The sequence below is a fragment of the Lagenorhynchus albirostris genome, chromosome 1 (genome assembly GCF_949774975.1).
Source record: "Lagenorhynchus albirostris chromosome 1, mLagAlb1.1, whole genome shotgun sequence".
In the NCBI taxonomy this organism is placed as follows: domain Eukaryota; kingdom Metazoa; phylum Chordata; class Mammalia; order Artiodactyla; family Delphinidae; genus Lagenorhynchus; species Lagenorhynchus albirostris.
Window position 1 is genome coordinate 48,325,340 of NC_083095.1, and position 10,676 is coordinate 48,336,015.

The 10,676-nt window shown below is 40.4% G+C and overlaps 1 non-coding gene and 1 pseudogene across 1 annotated transcript; one reads left to right on the plus strand and one right to left on the minus strand.

The window, feature by feature from the left end:
• Positions 1–1,645: 1,645 nt before the first annotated feature.
• Positions 1,646–1,752, minus strand: LOC132505928 (U6 spliceosomal RNA). Its single transcript, XR_009535626.1, has one exon. It is a non-coding gene; the product is annotated as a U6 spliceosomal RNA (small nuclear RNA).
• Positions 1,753–7,891: 6,139 nt separating this feature from the next.
• LOC132530219 (FUN14 domain-containing protein 1-like) lies at positions 7,892–8,795 on the plus strand (annotated as a pseudogene).
• The last annotated feature ends 1,881 nt before the right edge of the window (positions 8,796–10,676 follow it).

A 10,676-nucleotide genomic window follows, 5' to 3' on the forward strand; every position in this document is an offset into this window, starting at 1 on the left:
GAGAAAGTTGAAAAAAAAATAAACCTCTGTGATGTGAATCATTGTTCAGTTGCAAAGAGATATTGCAAGTACCAGTCTGATATCAGAAACAGACAATTCACACAAAAATAAATAAAACCAAAAACATATGAACACAGAGATATCCATTAAAAGTATCCACTCTTCAACCAAAATGTCCAAACTGAAATAAAGTACTTAAAAAAATGAATAAAAGAATAAAAGCTGAAACATGGACTATTACACAGGTATATAAAAAAATGGAAACTATTTATAGTATAGTATCAAGTAAAAAAGTGGGATACAAAGTTATAGCATAATTACATCAATTTAAAAAATATATGCCTGTAACCCAAATTGCAGAAAGAACTTAGGTAGAAATACATATGATTCTTCCTTCTAGATTTTTTTCTTTGATGTACTATCTTGTATTAGTTTCTTTCTTAGAGGATGTATTAGTTTCCTAGGGCTGCCATGACAAATACACAAACTGGATGGCTTAACAGAAATTTGTTTTCTCACAATCCTGGAGACTACAAGTCCAAGATCAAGGTGTCAGCAGGGCTGATTTCTTCTGAGGCCCCTCTCCTTGGCCTGTAAATAGCACTCTTCTCCCAGTGTCTCACATGATTGTTTTCTCTGTGTGTCTCTATGTCCTAATTTTTTCTTTCAAGGACACCAGTCTTATTGAATTAGACCCATCTATATGATCTTATTTTACCTTAATTACCTTTAAAAAAATTTTTTATTGGAGTATAGTTGATTTACAATGTTGTGTTAGTTTCAGGTATACAGCAAAGTGAATCAGCTATACATATACATATAACCACTCTTTTTTTTTCTTACATTCTTTTCCCATATGGGCCATCACAGAGTACTGAGTAGAGTTCCCTTTGCTATACAGCAGGTTCTTATTAGTTATCTATTTTATATACAGTAGTGTGTATATCAGTCCCAGTCTCCCAATTTATCCCTCCCCCATCCATCTCCCAGTAACCATAATTTGTTTTCTACATCTGTGACTCTACTTCTGTTTTGTAAATAAGTTCAATTGTACCTTTTTTGAGATTCCACATATAAGCGATATCACATGATATTTGTCTTTCTGTGTCTGACTTACTTCACTCAGTATGACAACTCTAGGTCCATCCATGTTGCTGCAACTGACATTACTTTGTTCTTTTTTATGGCTGAGTAATATTCCATTGTATATATGTACCACATCTTCTTTACCCATTCCTCTGTGATAGACATTTAGGTTGCTTCCATGTCCTGGCCATTGTAAATAGTGCTGCACTGAACATTGGGGTGCATGTATCTTTTTGAATTATGGCTTTATCAGGGTATATGATGCCCAGTAGTGGGATTGCTGGGTCATATGGTAGTTCTATTTGTAGTTTTTTAAGGCACCTCCATACTGTTCTCCATAGTGGCTGTATCAATTTACATTCCCACCAACATTCCCAGCAAGAGGGTTCCCTTTTCTCCACACCCTCTCCAGCATATATTGTTTGTAGATTTTTTGATGATGGCCATTCTGACTGGTGTGAGGTGATACCTCATTGTAGTTTTGATTTGCATTTCTCTAATAATTAGTGATGTTGAGCATCTTTTCATGTGCTTTTTGGCCATCTGTATGTCTTCTTTGAAAAATATGGAATGCTTCACGAATTTTCATGTCATCCTTGGGCAGGGGCCATGCTAATCTTCTCTGTATCATTCCAGTTTTAGTATATGTGCTGCCGAAGTGAGCACCTTCTAGATTTTTTTTTGACACTATTTTTATACCCTCTTTTTAATTATCAGTTTGAAAGTACATATGAGGAAAAGTGAACTCAGCAGGTTGGCTAGGGGTGGGAGTGGGGAAGAATGATATAGAAGGTAAATCAATAGGAGATTATAAAAAGAGAAGAAATTATTATCAAAATATTATTTAAATGCTAACATAAACCTATTATACTTCTGCTTCATTTTAATATAATATTCTAATAAGTTATCCAAAGGAATCAGAAAAAGAGAAACATGGTATAACAGAGATTGCACTAGTTAACTGCCATGTATTAATATTTCATGACTAGTTTTTTTCATACACAATCTAATGAAGGCTGTAAATTTTTTTTTTTGATTATAAACAACAGAAATTTATTTCTTACAGTTCTGCAGGCTGGACTTGCAAGATCAAAGTGATGGTCAATTCAGTGTCTAGTGAGGACCTGCTTCCTCATAGACCACAATCTTCTCACTGTAATCTCACTTGGCAGAAGGACAATGCTGTAATTTTTTTAAAGCACAAAATTGGAAAGCCACGGTGGCCATTGACATACTGACAACCTAAAATATCTACATTTGGATTTTTCAGATATGTATTATGTTTTCAGACTCAAAAATAGATTTTTCTATTTTATATATTACCATTTCACGTACTCTTTATTCCTTTGTATAAATCCAAGTTTTCTTCCTGATGCCATTTTCCTTCATCCTAAACTTCCTTCAACACTTCTTGCAGTGCAGGTTTCCTGGTAAGAAAATGTGTTTATTTCACCTTCATTTTTTAAAGGATCTATTTGCTGGATATGCAATTACAGGTTAATAAATGTTGATGGGTCCCCTTTTCCTCCCCCTCTAGTAATTTTTAAAAATGTCATTCTATTGTCTCCTGATTTGCATTGGTTTTGGGTTCGTTATTATAGGTCTTTTCCTTCTCTTGTGTTTCTTGCCTAGAGAAGATCCTTTAGCATTTGTTGTAAAGCTGGTTTGGTGGTGCTGAACTCTCTCAGCTTTTGCTTGTCTGTAAAGGTTTTAATTTCTCCATCAAATCTGAATGAGATCCTTGCTGGGTAGAGTAGTCTTGGCTGCATGTTTTTCTCCTTCATCACTTTCAGTATGTCCTGCCACTCCCTTCTGGCTTGTAGGGTTTCTGCTGAGAGATCAGCTGTTAACCTTATGGGGATTCCCTTATGTGTTATTTGTTGTTTTTCCCTTGCTGCTTTTAATATGCTTTCTTTGTATTTAATTTTTGACAGTTTGATTAATATGTGTCTTGGCGTATTTCTCCTTGTATTTATCTTGTATGGGACTCTCTGTGCTTCCTGGACTTGATTAACTATTTCCTTTCCCATATTAGGGAAGTTTTCAACTATAATCTCTTCAAATATTTTCTCAGTCCCTTTCTTTTTCTCTTCTTCTTCTGGAACCCCTATAATTCGAACGTTGGTGCGTTTAATGTTGTCCCAGAGGTCTCTGAGACTGTCCTCAGTTCTTTTCATTCTTTTTTCTTTATTCTGCTCTGCAGTAGTTATTTCCACTATTTTATCTTCCAGGTCACTTATCCGTTCTTCTGCCTCAGTTATTCTGCTATTGATCCCATCTAGAGTACTTTTAATTTCATTTATTGTGTTGTTCATCGTTGCTTGTTTCATCTTTAGTTCTTCTAGGTCCTTGTTAACTGATTCTTGCATTTTGTCCAATCTATTGTCCATTCTATCTCCAAGATTTCGGATCAACCTTACTATCATTATTCTGAATTCTCTTTCAGGTAGACTGCCTATTTCCTCTTCATTTGTTAGGTCTGGTGCATTTTTATCTTGCTCCTTTATCTGCTGTGTGTTTTTCTGTCTTCTCATTTTGCTTATCTTACTGTGTTTGGGGTCTCCTTTTTGCAGGCTGCAGGTTTGTAGTTCCTCCTGTTTTTGATGTCTGTCTCCAGTGGCTAAGGTTGGTTCATTGGGTTGTGTAGGCTTCCTGGTGGAGGGGGCTAGTGCCTGTGTTGTGGTGGATGAGGCTGGATCTTGTCTCTCTAGTGGGCAGGTTCACGTCTGGTGGTGTGTTTGGGGGCGTCTGTGGCCTTATTATGATTTTAGGCAGCCTCTCTGCTAATGGGTGGGGTTGTGTTCCTGTTTTGCTAGTTGTTTGGCATAGGTTTTCCAGCACTGTGGCTTGCTGGTCGTTGAGTGAAGCTGGGTGCTGGTGTTAAGATGAAGGTCTCTGGGAGATTTTCGCCGTTTGATATTATGTGGAGCTGGGAGGTCTCTTGTTGATCAGTGTCCTGAAGTTGGCTGTCCTACCTCAGAGGCAGAGCCCTGCCTCCTGGCTGGAGCACCAAAAGCTTTTCATCCACAGGCTCAGGATAAAAGGGAGAAAAAGTAGAGGGAATTAGTAGAAGTATGAGGAAAGAAAGAAGGAAAGGAGGGTAGGAAGGAAGGAAGAAAGAAAGAAAGAAGCAAAGAAGGCAAGAAGGCAAGAAGGAAAGAAAGGAGGGAGGGAGGGAGGGAGGGAGGAAGGAAGGAGGGAAAGAAGGAAAAAAGACAGAAAGAAAGAAGATACAGTAAAAATAAAATAAAGTATAATAAAGTTATTGAATTAAAAACTTCTTATTTAAAAAAAAAAAGGGACGGAAAGAACCTTAGGACAAATGTTGGAAGCAAAGCTATACAGACAAAATCTTACACAGAAGCATACACATACACCCTCACTAAAAGAGGTAAATGGGGAAAAATCCTAAATCTTGCTGTCAGAGACCACCTCCTCAATTTGGGATGATTCGTTGTCTAAAGGAGGGAAGGAAGGACGGAAAGAAAGAAAGAAAGAACGAAGGTAAAGTATAATAAGGTTATTAAAATTAATTATTAAGAAAAAAAATTTAAAAAAAAACATGGACGGATAGAACCCTAGGACAAATGGTGGAAGCAAGACTATACAGACAAGATCTCACACAGAAGCATACACATACACATTCACAAAAAGAGGAAAGGGGAAAAAATCATAGATCTTGCTCCTAAAGTCCACTTCCTTAATTTGGGATGATTGGTTGTCTATTCAGGTATTCCACAGATGCAGGGTACATCAAGTTGATTGTGGAGCTTTAATCCGCTGCTTCTGAGGCTGCTGGGAGAGATTTCCCTTTCTTTTGTTTGTTCTCACAGCTCCCAGGGCTAAGCTTTGGATTTGGCCCTGCCACTGCGTGTAGATCGCTGGAGGGCGTCTGTTTTTTGCTCAAACAGGATGGGGTTAAAAGAGCCGCTGATTGGGGGCTCTGGCGCACTCAGGCCGGCGGGGACGGAGGGGCACAGAGTGCGGGGCGGGCCTGCGGTGGCAAAGGCCGGCGTGACTTTGCACCAGCCTGAGGCGCGCTGTGCGCTCTCCCGGGGAAGTTGTCCCTGGATCCCGGGAACCCGGCAGTGGCGGGCTGCACAGGCTCCGCGGAAGAGGGGTGTGGAGAGTGACCTGTGCTCGCACACAGGCCCCTCGGTGGCGGCAGCAGCAGCCTTAACGTCTCCCGCCCACCTCTGGGGTCCGCGCTTTTAGCCGCGGCTTGCGCCCGTCTCTGAATTCCGCGCTTTCAGCCGCGGCTCGCGCCCGTCTCTGGATTCCGCGCTTTCAGCCGCGGCTCGCGCCCGTCTCTGGATTCCGCGCTTTCAGCCGCGGCTCGCGCCCGTCTCTGAATTCCGCGCTTTCAGCCGCGGCTCGCGCCCGTCTCTGGGGTCCGCGCTTTCAGCCGCGGCTCGCGCCCGTCTCTGGGGTTCGCGCTTTTAGCCGCGGCTCGCGCCCGTCTCTGGAGTTCCTTTAAGCAGCGTTCTTAAACCCCTCTCCTCACGCCCCAGGAAACAAAGAGGGAAGGAAAAGTCTCCTGCCTCTTCTGCAGGTGCAGGCTTTTCCCCGACTCCCTCCCGGCTAGCTGTGGTGCACTAACCCCTTCAGGCTATGTTCAAGCCGCCAACCCCAGTCCTCTCCCTGCGCTCCGGCCTCAGCTCGCAGCCCCGCCCGCCCCGGCGGGTGAGCAGACAAGCCTCTCGGGCTGGTGAGTGCCGGTCGGCACCGATCCTCTGTGCGGGAATATCCCCGCTTTGCCCTCCGCACCCCTGTGGCTGTGCTCTCCTCCGCAGCTTCGAAGCTCCCCCCTCCGCCTCCCGCAGTCTCCGCCCGCGAAGGGGCTTCCTAGAATGTGGAAACTTTTCCTCCTTCACCGCTCCCTCCCACTGGTGCAGGTGCCGTCCCTATTCTTTTGTCTCTGTTTTTTCTTTTGCCCTACCCAGGTACGTGGGGAGTTTCTTGCCTTTTGGGAGGTCTGAGGTCTTCTGCCAGCCTTCAGTAGGTGTTCTGTAGGAGTTGTTCCACGTGTAGATGTATTTCTGGTGTATCTGTGGGGAGGAAGGTGATCTCCGCGTCTTACTCTTCCGCCATCTTCCGCCTTCCCCTTTGCATTGGTTTGGATGACAAGTCAGTAATAATTCTTGTCATAGATCCCTGTATGTAATGTGTCTTGGGCTGTTTTAAATATTTTCTCTTATCATTAGTTTTCAGCAATGTAATTACAATGAGTCTTGGTGTTATTTTCTTTGTGATTATCTTTCTTGTTGTTTGTTGTATTTCTTAGAGCTGTGTGCTGATATTTTCCATCAAATTTGAAGAAAAAAATTGGGCATTATTCCTCCAAATAATAGAGCTATTAGGATAGAGTTGATAGTTAATAGGATAGAGTTCTTTCTCACTCTATCCTATAAACCCAATTATACATATGCTATATCACTTGATATTGGTGGTGTCCCGATATCAAGTGTTTTTTTAGAACAGCTTACAGAAAAATTGAATGAAAAGTACAGAGAGATCTTTTTCTACCTGATAATTTTATGCTGGATTATGTATAGTATATTGTTAAGTGCCTAGATTTTATTGTCTTCTTTTAGATGGGGTTGAATTTTGTTCTGATGGCAGGTAATTTACTTTTGAATTGACACAGTGCTTTTGAATCTTGTTTTTAACTTGGTTAGGGCAGATCTAGTCTTTATTTGAGAGCTAGCATATCCATTGTACTAAGGTGTGGCCTTTCTTGGCTATCAGCTGAGTACCAGGGGTCTCTCCTCTCGACTGGTTAGCACTCCATGTATCTCAGCCCTGTGTAAGCTTCAGGACCCCTGTGATGGTTTCCTGCTTGGCCTTCAGGAGTCTTGGACTGTGCAAGATCAGCTAAGAACTCAGTAGAAGTTACAAGGGGAACTTCATGCAGATTTCTAGAGTATCTTTCTGAAGCTCCCTCCTTTTGAGAAAATTCCATTCATCTCAACACCTTTGAACTTTAAACTATATTTCCTCAGCTCAGTGAGACTACCAGCTCTGTTTGGGTTCCCCATCCTTGCATCATGGTAAGGAAAATTATCGCTGGTCAGAAAACAAGGGTGATGTGTGACTTACATCATTTGTTTCCCTTCCATCAGGGATCATAGTACTGCACTGCCTCTTGTCCAACATTTGAAATGATTGTTTCATATATTTTTCTAGTTTTATGCTTGTTTACCACAGGTACCATTTAGTCTATCATAGTCAAAAACAAAATCCACGATAGAGTTTTTTATTTAAAAAATTGTTTAATTATTGAAAATTTCAAACACATATGAAAGAAGATGGAGGAGTAAGATGAAATCCTAGATCACTCAACTTCAATAATTAGCAACTCATGGTCAATCTTGTTTCATCTATACCTATTCATTCATTCACCTCACTTCTATCTTATTTTGAAGCATATATTAGCCATCATATCATTTCATCCACAAATATTTCAGTATTTATCTCCAATAAATAAGATTTTTTTACTAGAGCCACAATACCACTTTCATACTTTAATGAGTTAATAATTCCTTAATATAATCACATAAAGAGGAAGTGTTCATAAAAGGTAAGAGGTGAATACTATTTATATGTTCTTGGGTAATTCAGTTAACTTCTTGGTGCCTCCATTTCCTAATCTATAAAATGGGTCTGATGGAAGGAAGTTGGGCTAGGTGTTGTCTCAGGCCCCTTATCCCCATCTTTGTTCTATAACTAAAAATCTTGTACTCTCATCTTAAAAGTCATTATCTTGGCTTTGAGCAGCTTGCATTATTTAAAAAAAAAGTAGATCATGGAGACCCGGAACACCCCTCCCCAAGAATATGAAAGAGATGATGACTCTTACGAAGTGTTGGATTTAACTGAGTATGCAAGAAGACAGACACCACTGGTGGAATCAAGTGTTTGGCCACAGTTCCGGACCTATGGTAGAAAAATACTCAGTAGCCACCCAGATTGTGATGGGTGGAGTAAGTGGCTGGTGTGCAGGATTTTTGTTCCAGAAAGTTGGAAAACTTGCAGCAACTACAGTAGGTGGTGGCTTTCTTCTCCTTCAGATTGCCAGTCACAGTGGCTATGTGCTGATCGGCTGGAAGAGAGTTGAAAAAGATGTAAACAAAGCAAAAAGACAGATTAAGAAACGAGCAAATAAGGCAGCACCTGAAATCAACAATATAATAGAAGAAGCAACAGAATTTGTTAAACAGAACATTGTGATATCCAGTGGATTTGTGGGAGGCTTTTTGCTAGGCCTTGCATTTTAAGGATATGAATGTTCTATCACAGTGGAGTCACCTCTGAGAAGAGAAATGGTGGTGACAAGATGGTCTCAACATTACCCATTGGCAGATTCTCCAGGATGACAAGAAACAACTAGCTGGACAGTACCAAACTCACTGCTTAGCATTTTGCCATCTGAAATTTGGCAGACAAGTATCTGCTATAAAACAATCTGTATGATCTGTGTATAATAGTATTCCTGAGCAAAACATGACTTTCATTATTTTTTAAAAACTTGCATTTGCTTAAAATTTGCCTATAAAACACCACCATTGGATGTAGATATGGAGAGAGAAAAAAATCTGTTGGCTGTATTCCCCAGTGAAGTATCATCCTCATTTTATTTAAATAAGATGTTCTCCATTGTGCTTTTTAGTATAGTGCCAATAATTTAAAAATTAGTATTATAGCTTCAACAGTAGGGCTGACTTTTTTTTTAAAGATATGTTTGCAGTAAACTGAAGAACTGTAATGCCCTTTTATGGAAGAATTTACAAATAATAGAATTATTAAAGATATTAAACAAATTTAATACCAATTTTTAGGTTGTTTTTTCCTGCAATTCTTACTTTGGTTACTATGTAATAACTGTAGCAAATGCTCTTCTAGGGAAATGTTCTTCTAGGGAAATACTACATGTCTAAAGCTCTTTTTCTTTTTTTTTGATGTCTATAGTTGTAAAAATATCTTCTTGTGTATAAGCTTCTAATTGTTTTCATTCATTTGTTTATCTTGGCAGCCTGGGTAGAATTAATCATTTTGAGGGTACATATAGTTGGGTCACTGATTCATTTTATTAACTTTGAGTGAACCTTGTTTTTCATTTAAAAAAATCCTAATTATTATTTTGACCCCTTCTATACAAAGAGGTAAAAATCACCTTAAAATACTTAGTAGTATAGTATGAATTTATTGTCTGAAGAACAGTGATTTTCTATATAATCATGAAATTGTAGTTTAAAGAGAATCATCTCTTTGATCTAGTCTGAGATGTAAATGCTGAGGCTTTCAGCTTTTTAGGTAGCATTTTATGTTGGTCCCAACACTAGGCCAGTTGACTTGTTTCTCAGGGCCAATATCACACTCCCTCAGAGGGTCCTTGGCCTAGAAAAGCTTTTTGTATTGTTTGTTTTGTCCAGAGTTCTACGTTGGAATTGCGAAAAACAGCAGAACAACGTGTGTTGGAATCTTCAGGTTGGAAAGACTTTGCAGATACTCAGACTATCTCCTTTTTTTTTTTTTTTTTTTTTTTTTGCGGTATGCGGGCCTCTCACTGTGTGGCCTCTCCCGTTGCAGAGCACAGGCTCTGGACGCGCAGGTTCTGGACGCGCAGGCTCAGCGGCCATGGCTCAAGGGCCCAGCCGCTCCGCGGCATGTGGGATCTTCCTGGACTGGGGCACGAACCCGTGTCCCCTGCATCAGACTCTCAACCACTGCGCCACCAGGGAAGCCCCACTGCGCCACCAGGGAAGCCCCAGACTATCTCCTTTGATAGGAAGTCCCTATAGTATTTTTTGTGTATTGTAAACATAAGGCATTTCATGCTTTCAAGATTGTTACAGTTTGTATGCTTTCATTTTTGCAAGACTCCTTAAAATTGAATGTGGGATTGATCTTCATTTTCTTCCTTTACTCTCAGCGCCTCAGATAAAATGCTAAATAAAACTCGACTTTCTTAATATGAAGTGATTTTGCTTATAAATACTTCATTTTTCTTCTTTGAGCTTTTCTCTGTTTCTGCCTTGCCTAGCTTTTCATGACTGTGCACTTAAAAGGGAAAAATATTCTACGTTAGGCAGAACCTGGGCCGCGCTTCTGTGTGCCATATCTGCGTGATACATTTCATCCGGTACGGTGTGGTAGGCTACTGCGAGGGGCTGTAGGAGCCCACTCAGTTTGTCCACTTTGGAAATATTTATAGTGCCTGTTCTGTGTCTGATACGTTGGGAAAGTGAGGGGCACAAGAATATCTGCCCCCAAATAAAGACTAAATATTCCTATATGAAAAGTTACATACTAATATAGGAGAACCTGGCGTACGATTTAGTGGCAAATGAGTTGTAGAGATAACTACTTTCAGAGTCCAAACGTGAATGAAAAGTGAAAAAGAGCACTTCAGTTTTTACCTATACATTTCCAAGTATTTGTTTGAAAATATTTGTATACCAGTGTAAAATATTATCAGTTCTCTCCATACGCTCTCCTCTCTGTTAGTGCCCCTGGTTCTGCCTCGTGTCCGTGCCGTTTCCCCATGAGGCTGTACACTACTTGAGGCAGTCGTGTGTGGTGTTAATTAA